Source organism: Triticum urartu, chromosome 6 (assembly GCF_003073215.2).
Source record: "Triticum urartu cultivar G1812 chromosome 6, Tu2.1, whole genome shotgun sequence".
Classification (NCBI taxonomy): Eukaryota; Viridiplantae; Streptophyta; class Magnoliopsida; order Poales; family Poaceae; genus Triticum; species Triticum urartu.
The window spans coordinates 557,314,299-557,330,649 of record NC_053027.1 but is presented as its reverse complement, the minus strand read 5'-3'; positions in this window follow the sequence as shown (position 1 = coordinate 557,330,649).

The following is a 16,351-nucleotide window of genomic DNA, read 5'->3' as shown; positions in this document are numbered from 1 at the left end:
GAATCTACCGCGATCTGAATCACCACGAGTACGACTCCCTCATCCGCGTTCTTGTAACGCTTCCGTGCCACGATCTTCAAGGGTATGAAGATGCACTCCCCTCTCTCTCTCGTTGCTAGTTTCTCCATAGATTGATCTTGGTGATGCTTAGAAAATTTTAAATTTCTGCAACGATCCCCAATAGTGGCACCATATGCTAGGTCTATGCGTAGTTTCTATGCACGAGTAGAACACAAGTTGTTGTGGGCGTCGATTTTGTCAATTTACTTGCCGTTACTAGTCTTATCTTGATTCGGCGGCATCGTGGTATGAAGCAGCCCGGACCGACCTTACACGTACTCTTACGTGAGACTGGTTCCACCGACTGACATGCACTAGTTGCATAAGGTGGCTAGCGTGTGTCGGTGTCAAAACCGGCCGATCTCGGGTAGGGGGTCCCGAACTATGCGTCTAAGGCGGATGGTAACAGGAGGCAGGGGACACAATGTTTTACCCAGGTTTGGGCCCTCTTGATGGAGGTAAAACCCTACGTCCTGCTTGATTTATTCCTGATGATATGAGTATTACAAGAGTTGATCCACCACGAGATCGGAGAGGCTAAACCCTAGAAGCTAGCCTATGGTATGATTGTATGTTGCCCTACGGACTAAAACCCTCCGGTTTATATAGACACCGGAGGGGGCTAGGGTTACACAAGGTCGGTTACAAAGGAGGAGATATACATATCCGTATTTCCTAGCTTGCCCTCCACGCCAAGTAGAGTCCCATCCGGACACGAGACGAAGTCTTCAATCTTGTATCTTCATAGTCCAACAGTCCGGCCAAAGGATATAGTCCGGCTGTCCGGAGACCCCCTCACTACTAGGAAAAGGGCTACTAATGGCGCACCGGTTTTGCCTACTAATGGCGCATCACTGGTGTCCCATTAGTATCACGCCACTAGTATTTTTTACTAATGGCGCACCACTCGTGCGCCATTAGTATCTGGTATACTAATGGCGCACCACTGGTGGGCCATTAGTATAGGCCACGGTGCGCCATTAGTATAGGCCACTGGTGCGCCATTAGTATAGGCCACTGGTGCGCCATTAGTATTTTTGAATTTTGAAGGCGGGAAAATAGTAGTGGCGCACCGTCTAACCCCCACCATGCGCCATTGCTATTTTTGAATTTTGAATTTGGATCTGGATCGTGATTTTTTTTGCCCATTTTTTGCTCTTTTTTTGCTCGTTTTTTGGCACGATATTATTTCAAATTTTGTTCCTGTTTTTGGATCTTGTATGTTCTTTTGCCGTGTTCTTTTGCCGGAGAGGAGTTCGCCGGAGAGGAGGAGGAGGAGGTCACCGGAGAGGCGCTCGCCTACATCGCCGGAGAGGAGGAGGAGGAGTTCGCCGGAGAGGAGGAGGAGGAGGTCGCCGGAGAGGAGTTCACTGGAGCATCGGAGAGGAGGAAGGAGAAACCATGAGGGGATGGGAGGAGAGGAGGGAGGAGGAGCTCACCGGAGAGGAGGGAGGAGGAGCTCACCGGAGAGGAGGGAGGAGAAACCGTGAGGGGAGGGGAGGGGAGGAGAGGAGGGAGGAGGAGGTCGCCGGAGAGGAGGAGGAGGAGGTCGCCGGAGAGGGGGTGCATATAAAAAACCTTATTTACATCTGAATTCAACTTTTCGAGTAGATGATTTTTCATATAAAAAACTTTTTCATCCGAGTTCGTACGCAAAAGTTATGCCCATTTTACAAATTCTCGAGAGATTTTGCAAATAAAGTCAAAATTAATATTTGTAAATTTTCACAACAACTAGACCACATATCACATGGGAAAATTATTTTCTTTTATTTTTTTGACATTTCCATCATTTTTTTATTTTTTTAAAACTGAAAAGACGGTCCACGGGGGGGGGGTCATTCGGTGGAAGTGGTGGCCAAGTTACTAATGGCGCACCACAGTGCGCCATTAGTATTTGAAAAAAAAAAATCTACTAATGGCGCACCAACACATGGTGCGCCATTAGTATATAGTAATGGCGCACCACATGTCTGGTGCGCCATTAGTGTCAATTCATCTATAGCCCTTTTCCTAGTAGTGCCTAATCCAGGACTCCCTCAGTAGCCCCTGAACCAGGCTTCAATGACGATGAGTCCGGCGCGCAGTATTGTCTTCGGCATTGCAAGGCGGGTTCCTCCTCCTGAATACACCACGGAAGAATTTGAATACAAGGATAGTGTCCGACCCTGCAAAATAAGTTCCACATACCACCGTAGAGAGAATAATATTTCCACAAATCTAATCTGCTGACACGTTTTGGCAACATGACATTATGCCATGGCCCGGTGATTATTCGAACCGTTTCCTTTAACTAGCCCCGCACATAACGCGAGGCAGTTTTTTGACACGTCTTGTCAAAGCAGAGATCGTGTCCCCCTTATTACGGGATTCTCATCAATACGGGCGTGGGTAACCCAACCGCCATCGATTACGGCGCTTGGGGGATAAGCGAGTTTTACCAGGCTAGTGGGGGCGCATAGTTTCGGCCGCCCTTATAAAGGGACAAGGTTTAACCTTTTTCTACCCACGCCTTCTTCCTCCTTGCTCATCCATTCTTGCGCACTCGAGCTCCAACGCCCAAGTCCACATCCTTCCCCTCAACCTTCTCCAATCATGTCCGGAGCGGGAGGCAAATGGATGGCTTCCTCGTTACGGAGGGACACATCAAGAAGCTGCGCGGAGCCGGATACTTAGCCGCGAATATCGCGCATCGGCTGCCCGCTGCGGGGCAGATCGTCCCTACCCCTGAACCCTCACGAGAGGGTAGTTTTCCTCCACCACTTCCTCTGCGGACTAGGGTTTCCCCTCCATCCATTCGTCCGTGGTCTCATGTTCTACCGTGGATGTGGTGCGCCATTAGTATTTGGACACTAATGGCGCACCAACACATGGTGCGCCATTAGTATATAGTAATGGCGCACCACATGTCTGGTGCGCCATTAGTGTCAATTCCATCTATAGCCCTTTTCCTAGTAGTGCCTAATCCAGGACTCCCTCAGTAGCCCCTGAATCAGGCTTCAATGACGATGAGTCCGGCGTGCAGTATTGTCTTCGGCATTGCAAGGCGGGTTCCTCCTCTGAATACACCACGGAAGAATTTGAATACAAGGATAGTGTCCGACCATGGAAAATAAGTTCCACATACCACCGTAGAGAGAATAATATTTCCACAAATCTAATCTGCTGACACATTTTGGCAACATGACATTACGCCATGACCCGGTGATTATTCGAACCGTTTCCTTTAACTAGCCCCGCACATAACGCGAGGCAGTTTCTTGACACGTCTTGTCAAAGCAGAGATCTTGTCCCCCTTATTACGGGATTCTCATCAATACGGGCGTGGGTAACCCAACCGCTCCATCGATTACGGCGCTTGGGGGATAAGCGAGTTTTACCAGGCTAGTGGGGGCGCATAGTTTCGGCCAAGGTTTAAGCTTTTTCAACCCACGCCTTCTTCCTCCTTGCTCATCCATTCTTGCGCACTCGAGCTCCAATGCCCAAGTCCACATCCTTCCCCTCAACCTTCTCCAATCATGTCCGGAGCGGGAGGCAAATGGATGGCTTCCTCCGTTACAGAGGGACACATCAAGAAGCTGTGCGGAGCCGGATACTTAGCCGCGAATATCGCGCATCGGCTGCCCGCTGCGGGGCAGATCGTCCCTACCCCTGAACCTCACGAGAGGGTAGTTTTCCTCCACCACTTCCTCTGCAGACTAGGGTTTCCCCTCCATCCATTCGTCCGTGGTCTCATGTTCTACTACGGGCTGGACTTCCATGATCTGGCCCCAAACTTCATCCTCAACATTTCGGCGTTCATCATCGTGTGTGAGGCTTTCCTCCGCATCCGGCCCCACTTCGGCATGTGGTTAAAGACCTTCAATATCAAGCCGAAGGTGGTGGGAGGCCAACAAGCAGAATGCGGTGGAGCCATGGTGGGCAAGATGCCCAATGTTATATGGCTTGAAGGCTCCTTCGTGGAGACCATAAAGGGGTGGCAATCGGCGTGGTTCTACATCACTGAGCCGCGCGAGACCAACTGGGTGGCTGCCCCCAAGTTTCGATCCGGAATCCCCACGCGGCTCACCTCCTGGAAAGAGAAGGGCCTATCCTGGGGTTCATCGGTGGAGTTGGACGGACTCCAGAAATGTATCCAAAATATGGCAAGCAAGAAGCTCAAGCTTGTCAACAAAGTCCAGGTCATGCTCATCCGCCGGATCCTCCCGTGTCAACAACGGGATTTTAACTTGTGGGAGTTCGACCCGACCCAGCACCAGACTCTGAGTGAGCTTTTCGACACGACGCATGAGGACGTCTGGAGGGTGTTGTTCAAGGGCGCCGAGGTCCCTCCCTCTCTCACCGAGGACCGCGGGCTAAGTGCGAAGCGCCGAGCACATTCGGTGAGTTCTATACATCTAGTAGGATATTTATTTCCCCTAGCTTAACCATGTGCGGGGTCTGAGCTCCATGCCTTTGACAGGACTGGGTGGAGACGTCGGGGCAGATTAACTGTCCGGCCCCTCTGCCCGAAGACACTGCGGACGCTCTCCAGACGGAGATGCTGACTCCGGCTCCTTACAAGGTGTCGGAGAAGACCAAGAAGGCCAAGGGAACCCGAAAGAGTTCCCGACGCCAGGTGTTATCGGACTCATCGTTCGATAACTCCGCGACGTACTCCTCCCCCGAAGACGAGGAGGAAGATGAAGATGCTCCCCCTCCAGTCGGGGGAGACAAGAAAAGGAAGGCCGCCCCAACCGGGGGAGCCGAAGGGTCCAAGAAGGGAAGGACTCTCCTTCCGGACTACTTCACCACTGCCGCCGAAGGCAAAGACGAGTGGCTGCTCAGGGCCATGCCCCTGGCGAAGTCATAAGTATTCGCATGCCAGAGTAACTCATAGCATACCTTTGTCGCACTGCTTCTCCTAATGCCGAATTATGATTGTGCAGACCGCCACGAGCCCGTATCGACGTATCTTCGTCGGACGGCTCCCTGGGCTCGTCGGATATGGATAGCGATCCACTTTTGACCGCCACCTCCCCTTGCCCTACGGACAACTCCGAGGTATTGTCTCAAGAGGCACCGGGTCGAGGGGAGACAGTCCCGGAGGCGCCTCAAGGCGACCTTCCGGATTCCAGGGGCAGAGGGAGCAAGGCTCCCGAGGGCTCCGAGTTCGGCCCTCAGCCGAACACCGCGCCGGAACCTCCAGTGGTTCCGGACTCAGGCAGGCGGCCCCCCTCCAAAAGGGGCAAGACACCTGTGCCGGTGACCTCTGTCCATCCAGAGGCACCGTACAATCTGCTGGGAGCGCTTCGCAGCGCTTCCATCGATGAAGAGCACTGCACTATTATGAGTGCGGTGGTCCAGAAGGTTCAGTCCGCCAAGAGCAGACTGACTGAAGCTTGTGCCAGCCTTCTAACAGGCTTTGAGGTAAGTATTTGAAATATAGGAAAAATATTACTGCATAGACAGTAGCCCCTGATGCTCTGTTCGGTGTTCATAAAGAAAAGCCGAACAGAGGATCAAACAATATCGCAGGAGTTTAATATAAGTATGTATATATGCGTATGCAGGCTTCGCTGCTGGCCTCTGCCACACTGACTGCAGAGGTAGCCGCACTGAAGCAGGACCTCAGAGGGTCCAAGGAAGAGCTCGGCCTTGCCAAGAGGCAGCTCGAGGAGAACAAAGGTAAGTAGTACCTAGTCTATGGATATATATAAAAAGAATGTGATTGCAAAATGACAGGATCATCGTAAATTTGCCAGGGGCCACGACCGAGGTGGCGACCATGAAGCAAGCGCTATCCGAGGCCGAAAACAAAGCGGCCAAGGAGCGCACCGAGTGGGAAAGGAAGGAGGCTCGGGTGGGCGAGGTGCAGCAAGAGCTCCACGCTCTCGTGACGAAGCACGAGGCGTTGGAGCTTGACTTGAAGATGCGAGAGTCCGAGCTTGTCGCGGCCCTCGAAAGCGCAAAGAGTGCCAAGGCCGAAGCCCAAAAGGCCCTCCAGGAGATTGATGCGATGAAGAAGATAGCAGCGGGTAAGGCATTCTATATGCAAAGCAAGCATGTGAAAGTAAATTACTTGTTACTTACCCGAATCCGGAGCTCTCCAGGAGCATTCGCAGATTTGCCCCGCAGCCTGTCGGATGCCGCATAGTTTTACCAGGCCGAGGAGGGAAGCTCAACGGAGAAGCTATTCTGGTCTCGGTATACTGGGACCGTAACACCCGATGCCTCTGAGCGACCAGCTGAAGCAACTGGTCGAGCTGCACAAGGTGGCCGAACAGGCTGAGGGAGTCCTAGATTAGGGGGTCTCCAGACAGCCGGACTGTTAGACTATGAAGATACAAGATTCAAGACTTCATCTCGTGTCCGTATGGAACTCTACTTGTCGTGGAAGGCAAGCTAGGCAATACGTATATGGATATCTCCTCCTTTGTAACCGACCTTGTGTAACCCTAACCCTCTCTGGTGTCTATATAAACCGAAGGGTTTTAGTCCGTAGGACAACAATCACAACATACAATCATACCATAGGCTAGCTTCTAGGGTTTAGCCTCTCTGATCTAGTGGTAGATCTACTCTTGTACTACCCATATCATCAATATTAATCAAGCATGACGTAGGGTTTTACCTCCATCAAGAGGGCCCGAACCTGGGTAAAACATCGTGTCCCTTGCTTGTTGTTACCATCCGGCCTAGACGCACAGTTCGGGACCCCCTACCCGAGATCTGCCGGTTTTGACACCGACATTGGTGCTTTCATTGAGAGTTCCTCTGTGTCGTCGCCGTTAGGCTTGATGGCTCCTACTATCATCGATACCGATGCGGTCCAGGGCGAGACTTTTCTCCCCGGACAGATCTTCGTATTCGGCGGCTTTGCACTGCGGGCTAATTTGCTTGGCCATCTGGAGCAGATTGAAAGCTACGCCCCTGGCCATCAGGTCAGATTTGGAAGTTTGAACTACACGACCGACATCCGCGGAGACTTGATCTTCGACGGATTCGAGCCACAGCCGGGCGCGCCGCACTGTCACGATGGGTATGACCTAGCTCTGCCGCCGAACAGTACCCCAGAAGCCGCGCCCACATCAGCTCCGACCCTTAGTTCGGAGCCAACTGCGCCAATCGAGGATGGGTGGTTAGACACCGCCTCAGGGGCTGCAGTCTCAACGGCGATCGAGCCGAACACCAGCATAATCCTCTGCGCAGCCCATGACTCCAAGATGCCGGACTGTTTTTCTGACTCCGAACCGCCCGCACCCCTGCCAATCAAATCCGATAGGGCGCCGATCATGGAATTCGCTGCCGCGGATATCTTTCAGCACTCGCCCTTCGATGACATTCTGAATTCACTAAGGTCTCTCTCTTTGTCAGGAGAGCCCTGGCTGGATTATGGCCAACAGGATTGGGATTCGGACGACGAACAAATTCGACGCCCACCCACCACCCACTTAATAGCCACTGTCGATGACTCAACCGACATGCTCGACTTCAACTCCGAAGACATCGATGGTATGGACGACGATGCGGGAGGCGAAGAGGAATCACCGCCCACAGGGCGCTGGACGTCCACTTCATCATATGATGTATGCATGGTGGACACACCAAAAGAAGACGACGACGATGAACGAAAGGACGCACTGAAGGCTTGTTCCCTTGAGAAGCGGTCAAAGCGGCGGCGCAAGCGCCACCCCAAATCCCGCCTTGGCAGAAATAACAATCATACAGACCCAGCGTTGGAGTAGGGCGAACCACTGCCGGACCACGACAATACGGAGAATCAAACCGAACAAACCAATTCTGTCAAAGATAATAGTCTGGACGACATAACGCCGGACAGGCACCCGGAGCAGCAGAATGCCCGTCAAAGGCTTGTTGCCACCGCGAGGAGTCTGAAAAAGCAGAAGCAAAGGCTCAAGGCTGCGCAAGACACACTCCAAATCAGATGGAGTAAAGTACTCAACACAGCAGCGAGGTACGGCGACAATCGCCCCACCAAGAGCTACCCAAAGCGGAAGTTGCTACCCGAATTCAATGAGGAGGCCTCAGACCCCCCACAACCAAAAATCAAAACAGCCACCTGGCCGGATAGATGACCTCACGGCCAACATCGAGTGGCAAACAACGCCACTCACAAGCCAATACGCGATCCACGCGAGGGCTCGCACCAAAAGGACGGCGCAACCAGATCCATCTATGGACCACGCAAGTGCGCCCCAGCATACAACGTAACACAACAAACATCCGAAAAACGCGGTACACCCAGATACAGGGGTGCCGCACACCCCCTATGTTTCACCGATGAGGTGCTGGACCATGAATTTCCAGAGGGATTCAAACCCGTAAACATAGAGGCATACGACGGAACAACAGACCCTGGGGTCTGGATTGAGGATTATATCCTCCATATCCATATGGCTCGAGGAGATGATCTCCACGCCATCAAGTACTTTCCCCTCAAGCTCAAAGGGCCAGCTCGTCACTGGCTTAAAGGCCTCCCCGAAAACTCCATACGAAGCTGGGAAGAGCTCGAAGACGCTTTTCGGGCAAATTTTCAAGGAACTTATGTCCGACCTTAGGACGCGGACGATTTGAGCCATATAACTCAACAGCCCGGAGAGTCAGCCCGAAAACTTTGGAACAGGTTTCTTACTAAAAAGAACCAAATTGTCGATTGTCCGGACGCCGAAGCCCTAGCATCTTTTAAGCATAGCGTCTGTGACGAATGGCTCGCCAGACACCTCGGCCAAGAAAAACCGAGAACAATGGCAGCATTAACAAGCCTCATGACCCGCTTTTGCGCGGGTGAGGATAGCTGGCTAGCCAGATGCAACACCAGCGACCCTAGTACATCTGAAGCTAGAGATGGAAACAGGAAATCATGGCACAACAGCAGTAACAAACGCCGAAACAAAGAAGACAGCACGAAGAGCACGGCAGTAAACGCCGAATTCAAAAGCTCTCGGCCAGGTCAGCAAAAGCCGCCCTCTAAAGGCGCCAGAGATGAACTGTCCAGCCTAAACAAAATTCTGGACCAAATATGTCAGATCCATAGCACCCCTGGTAAACCTGCTAATCATACCCACAGAGAATGTTGGGTCTTCAAGCAGTCCAGTAAGCTCAACGCCGCACACAAAGGGCAGGATACACCAAGCGAGGACGAGGATGAGCCTCTCAAGCAAGACACTGGGGAACAAAAGAAATTTCCACCAGAAGTCAAAACAGTAAACGTGTTACACGTGATCAAGGGAAGAAACAAAACGGCACTCCCAGAACAATATGCCCAAGGGCCTATCACCGCGGAGTCCTGCCACTGGTCGTCTCAACCAATCACTTTCGACCATCGTGATTACTCAGCAAGTATCCGGCGTGCAGGATGGGATGCCCTCGTATTAGACCCAATAATTGACGGATATAACTTCACACGAGTCCTGATGGACGGTGGCAGCAGTCTAAACCTGATATATCAGGATACAATCTGCGAAATGGAGATAGACCCAACAAAAATTTGCCATAGCAATACTAACTTTAAAGGAGTAACGCCAGGCCCAGGGGCTCATTGCACGGGCTCCCTGCTACTAAAAGTTATATTCGGCTCCCCCTATAACTTCCGTAGCAAACATTTAACCTTCCACATTGCTCCGTTCCAAAGTGGCTATCAAGCACTACTCGGACGCGAAGCTTTCGCTCGCTTTAATGCAATACCGCACTACGCTTCCCTCACACTTAAGATGCCCGGACCACGTGGCATCATTACAGTAAATGGAGGTATTAAGCGATCTTTGCGCGTCGAAGAGAGTGTGGCTACCTTGGCAGCCGCACACTAAAAACGGCCTCACCAACTAAAGCATTTAACAGGTCGTCAAGACCTCGGACACGGTTAGACGAGTCCGGCACAGGTATATGTAATTCATATCGGATCAATGGTCACACCCCTGTACAAGGGGCTCAACGCGCGCAGACAAGTGGCAATTTGTACTCATCTTGAATTATACTTGGTTCCTTTAAAAACTATCCTTTTGCATGACAACTTTTTCACCTAAGTTCCTCTCTTTTACAGATGATCATCATGCTACACCCGTCCAGGATACGGCACAATGGAGACACAGGCGCAGACGTGCAGCAGGGACCCGATCCAAGGATTCTTTTTAGATTAAGACCCTGCGTAAACCTTTTTTATTGTCTCTTGTTGATACATATCCACCGAATTCTCAGCATAGTTGAGAAAGATGCTGACGTCTTGGCATGTGGCCACGTCAGAATAACGCACGTACCTGGAAACAAGGGGCTTCTCACAAGAGGCTCTATTTAGGCCCGGTTTATACCATAAAGACCGAATACCTTAGGGAGTGTTCGGCGTCGCGAGTTTGGCCTTATATGCATCAGCTCCGAATCATTGTCTTCGGTCAAATGTTGGGTTTGCCCGGCTCCTGTGTTTTGGTGCCTTACGTTCCGCTTTACCGGCTAAGGTAGCGCCAGGAGAACTACTGTGATTGTACCCTGGTTCATCCGGACGAGCACCTCAGTAGAGAAAGCCGAAAACTGACTGTCATGATATAGCGTGAGACTGGTCAACCACTCGGTGACCTATCGGAATGTTAGAATTCCTCCGCCTTAACGAAGGGCCGTTTTCTGGCCAGGCATGTACGCACCCCACGATCGGGAGAGTGCGGAGCCACCAGGGGCTATCTAGTAGCCCCACTGTCAAACTCCTATGGCTAAGTGAAAGTGTTAAAGCATTATAGTCCGGTTGACTCGCTCGCTACGCTATCACCTCCTTAATAGGACCAAGACATTGGGTTAAGTGTGAACATGCATTTTTTGCGAGCACCCCCGCATTCTATGCGTGGGGGTTGAAGCCGACGGCTGCTATCTTTCAGGTTATACATAGGTATACATAAACGGCCGCACAGGAGGCATCATACTACTTTCAGGCAAAAGTATAAAAATAACCTTATAAAAAATTCATAAAAGCATTGTGCTTACAATGACAATACATATCACTCAAACATAATATTTTTCGAGCACTGGGCCTCTATCAAACGAGCACCCTCGAGAACCTCCTCGAAATAGTGCTCGGCAGCCACCCGGCCTATGGCCGAACCCTGCGCCGCAACAGTGGTAGCGTCCATCTCGGCCCAGTATGCTTTAACACGGGCAAGGGCCATCCGCGAGCCTTCTATGCACGCCGACCTCTTCATCGCATTAATGCGCGGCACCGCATCAAGGAACTACTGCACTAAGCTGAAATAGCTGTTCGACTTTGGCCTTTCCGACCATAGCTGATCCACAACAGACCTCATGGCGAGTCCGGACAACCTATTCAGTTCGGCCCATTCGGCTAGTTGGTCAGTCAATGAAAGCGGATGCTCTGGAACGTGGAATTGTGTCCAGAACAGCTTGTCCACTTCATGATCTGTCTGACCTTGGAAGTACTTGGCCGCATCGGCAGCGCTCCCCGCCAAATTCATATACACATCTGCTGAACTCCACAGCCGATCCAGAGGGGCATACCGTGGATCTCCGAACTTCCTCCGTAACATGAAGGGTTTCCCAGCCGCAATATCCCCGGCTTTCCGCAGCTCCTCCTTCTTCGCTCTCATAGTAGAACGAGTGTCTTTGTCGGCCGCCGCGGCCTTCTCAAGGTCCGTTGCCTTCCCTTGGTTTTCTTTCTCAAGGACCCGGCAACGGTCGGCAGTGTCTTTTAATTCTACGGCCATCTTGGCCATCTTCTCCTGGCTCTCGCAATGTGCGGCCTTCTCGGCTTTCAACTCTTTGGCCGCCTTCAAAGCAGCCGCATTACTAATCCTCACTTGTTCCTTGGCTCGGGCAAGTTCTACCCGCAAGGCTTCCACGGTGGCAGCTCCATCTGCAGTCACAGCATATTAACGATACTGGCATTATGCTACTCTTACTATGTGGTGTTCACCGGATAATAACACTTACCCTGTGCCTCGTCAAGCCTCTTGTTAACAAGCTCGATGTCGGCGTCTGCCGCATCCAGTTGCCGTTTTAATTTGGCAAACTCACTAGTCCGGCTAGCCACCGAAGCTTCCACCACCTACACATAGGGGCAGTCTGGTTATTGCCTGGGAATATGATCCTCTGTTCACCGCCGTTCTCGACGACAACTAGAGTCTCAGGGGCTACTATCTACATAGGGCACACTTAACATGTGCAGTACTATCACATATCATCTCACGTACCTCAAAGCCCGTCAGTAGACTCATAAAGGCTTCATGTAATCCGCTTTCGGCGGACGAGATTCTCTCCATCACCGTACCCATCAGCATATGGTGTTCTTCTGAGATGGCCGCTCGCCCCACCAACTCCCTCAGAACGTCCGACCGCACACCAGACGGTGCCGGTATCTTTTGTATGCTCTCTTTGGGAGCCGGACACTGGGGACTTCGGGGGTCTACGGATTATCTTCTGGCCTCACCGGATCCGGAGAGGCCCTCCATGACGACACTTCGAGGTCGCCCGCTTCTGGAGCGGAGGAGTCCGGGGGAGGTGTTTTGCTCTCCATCATCTCTGGAAGAAGATCCCCTGAAGACGAGCTCATTTGAGAGGGGCTAAGGCCCGAACTGCAAGATACATGTGGTGGTTATTTTCTCAGAGGAAAAAGATAGCATACCTTTAATATTAAAGTATTTTGGATCACTTACGACTCGTTGGAGGGTTGATCCCCCCGCGGACTTTGTGCGGCAAAAGCACCCCTCGAGGCAGGACCCTCTGTGGGAGACTTCTTCTCCCGTTTGGAGGCTTCGGCTTCCGGATCCTCAGAAGCAGTCCTTTTCCTCCCCCGGTCATCCTCCTTCGTGGAGACGCTTGTTCCCTCGGTTGGAACGGGCGGCGATGGGGGCCCGCGTCCGCCCGTATTATCCCCCCCCCCCCCCGGTATCTTCTTTCAAGGGCTCCGGGCAAGGTGCGACCTCGAGCATCTTTTCCAATACCGGATTTTCTAAGCCCTCAGGGAGGGGGGCCAAACACCGAATCATCTTCGCCTTTGTTAGCCAATCCTGGTCAAAAAGCAAACTCTCAGAAATAACTTCGAGTAAAAGACAGTGTGTTTGGCTAGAGGGTTTCTTACTTGTTCGGCGGCGCGATTACTGCTCAGGCCCGCGTCCTCGGTAATATCCGGACATTCTACTTGAGGTCCGAAGAATGACTTGTACATCTTCTCATGCGTCAGGCCGAGGAAACTTTGAATGGCACGTGGTCCCTCTGGGTTGAACTCCAACAAGCAAAGGGGCCGGCGTTTGCAAGGCTGGACTTGACGAACCAGCATAACTTGTATTATCGCAACCAAATTAAAATCTCCCTCGAAGAGATCTCGGATGCGGCTTTGCAGTATAGGCACGTCCTTGGCTGGACCCTAGTTCAGACCCCTGCTAATCCATGACATCAGTTGTGATGGGGGGGGCGAGCGGAAAGTGGGGGCAGCCGCCCACTTGGCACTTCTGGGAGCCGTGATGTAAAACCACTCCCGTTGCCATAATTCGGACACCTCTAGAAAGGAACCTTTCGGCCATGGAGCTCCTGCCATCGTGCCTATTGATGCACCTCCGCACGCTGCATGTTGCCCCTCGATCATCTTCGGCTTTAATTCAAAGGTCTTGAGCCACAGGCCGAAGTGAGGGGTAACGCGGAGGAAGGCCTCACACACGACAATAAATGTCGTGATGTGGAGAAAGGAGTCCGGAGCTAGATCGTGGAAATCTAGCCCGTAATAGAACATCAAGCCCCTAACGAAAGGATCCAGAGTGAGGCCTAGACCTCGGAGGAAATGGGAGACGAACACAACGTTCTCGTTGGGTTTGGGAGTAGGGACGATCTGCCCTCGAGCAGGCAGCCGATGCGAAACCTCGGCGGTCAGATATCTGGCCTCCCTCAACTTCATAATGTCCTCTTCCGTAACGTAGGAGGGCGTCCATCGGCCTTGAAGGCTGGATCCGGACATGGTTGAAGATCCGGAGCACCTAACCTGGGCTTTGGGTGCTAGAACTTGAGGCAAGGGAAGGGTTCGATTGAGCACGAGAGGGAAAAAGCGAAAACCTTGTCCCCTTATAAAGAGGGAGAATATCAAGCGTCCTCTCTGTAGCCGTTTGGGACTTGCCTATAATCTAGGAGTCCTAGACACGGTTGGGTTACGCACGACCGCATTAATGAGAATCCCGTAATTAGGGGAACACGATCTCCGCTTCGGCAAGACGTGTCAAGAAACCGCCTCGCGTTATGTGTGGAGCTGGTTAAAAGAAACGGTTCGAATAATCACCGGGCCATGACATAACGTCATGCTGCCAAAACAAGCCAGCAAATTAGATTTGCAGAAAAATTATTCTCTCTGTGGTGGAATGTGGAACTTATTTTGCAGGGTCGGACACTATCCTCGTATTCAAATTCTTCTATGATGTATTCGGAGAAGGAACATGCCTTGCAATGCCGAAGACAATACTGCGCACCGGACTCATCGTCATTGAAGCCTGGTTCAGGGGCTACTGAGAGAGTCCTGGATTAGGGGGTCTCCAGATAGCCGGACTATCTCCATTGGCCGGACTGTTAGACTATGAAGATACAAGATTGAAGACTTCATCTCGTGTCCGGATGGAACTCTACTTGTCATGGAAGGCAAGCTAGGCAATACGTATATGGATATCTCCTCCTTTGTAACCGACCTTGTGTAACCCTAACCCTCTCCGGTGTCTATGTAAACCGAAGGGTTTTAGTCCGTAGGACAACAATCACAACATACAATCATACCATAGGCTAGCTTCTAGGGTTTAGCCTCTCTGATCTCGTGGTAGATCTACTCTTGTACTACCCATATCATCAATAATAATCAAGCAGGACGTAGGGTTTTACCTCCATCAAGAGGGCTCGAACCTGGATAAAACATCATGTCCCTTGCCTCCTGTTACCATCCGGCCTAGACGCACAGTTCGGGACCCCCTACCCGAGATCCGCCGGTTTTGACACCGACACAGGCATGAAGGGCTTTATAGTCCGGATGTGGCCTGGCGACGCCCTTCCCAACAGCTACTTCGGCCTAGTGAGGCGGCTTATAGATGCCTGCCCACGGCTGGAAGTCATCAAGCGGTCCGTCTACATCGAGGGTGCACGCCGGGCTTTCGCCTGTGTGAAGGTGTAATGGGCCAAGATGGACGCCGTGAAGTTGGTGAAGGAAGGGCCACCGAAGGGCAAGGAGCATCGCCACCCCGAGATGTACTATGAGGGTGTCCTGAAGGGTGCCCGTCTTGTAGCGGACGAGTGTGCAAAAGATGTAATATTTGAATGAACTTGCTCGTGTAATCCTGTGTTATGAAAAACTTGTCCATATGCGCTATGCAACGCTTGTCTGAAGTTAAAATATTGCCTTATGTTCGGTTGTTTATCAAATCTGAGAGATGGCTAGTCGTCGGCTTCTGCCCCCACGCCACGAGTGATGGGGTGTTCGGGATAAACCTGAGCACTCTTGTTCCCATTGTTGGGTCCTTCGAGGGAGGTGCTCAGCACAAAGAACAAGGCAATCGGACGATAATGCGTTATCACTCTCACTTAGCCATATAATTCTATAATTTTAAATTTCGGCGAAGCCCCTAGTATTCGGAAGGCCAAATTTGGGGCGCGATACACACCTTAAGCCAGACAGGGCCGAGTCCTCGCTCTAAGCGGCATAAGTCTTTAGGGACTCGAAACCTCTCGAACAGCGACCAGTCTCTCGCCTTATCATGACAGTCAGTTTTAGCTTTCTCTATTGAGGTGCTTAGCCCAGCAGAACCGGGGCACAATCACAGTAGTTCTCCCAGTGCTACCTTAGCCGATATAGCAGAACGTAAGGTACCAAAACATGGGAGCCGAGCAAACCCAACTATTGACCCAAGACATGATTCGGAGCTGATGCATATAATGCTATAAGTTCGGGGTGCCGCACTAGCGAAAATGTTCGGACTTCTCACGCCGTATTATCGGGTATGCTTAAGCCCCTAGCATATTGGCCGTACTAGAGTGTCACTACTAGGGAAAACCCTATACACAGAATCTTAGCAGCAGCGCGGCTCAAAAAGGAGCGCTGCTGCTAATTAGCAGTAGCGCGGGTGTGGAAAACCCGCTACTGACAAGTGCTTAGCAGTAGCGCGCTCGGCGTAATCCGCGTTGCTACAAATATGGACCGACAGTGCCCACCCAACTCCATTTAGCAGCAGCGCGGTGCCGCGAGCCGCGCTACTGCTATAGCTGTAGCAGTAGCACGGTTTTTCTGAGGTCGCTGCTGCTAATTTTCAAATCTGGCACACTTTTGGTCCCGGTT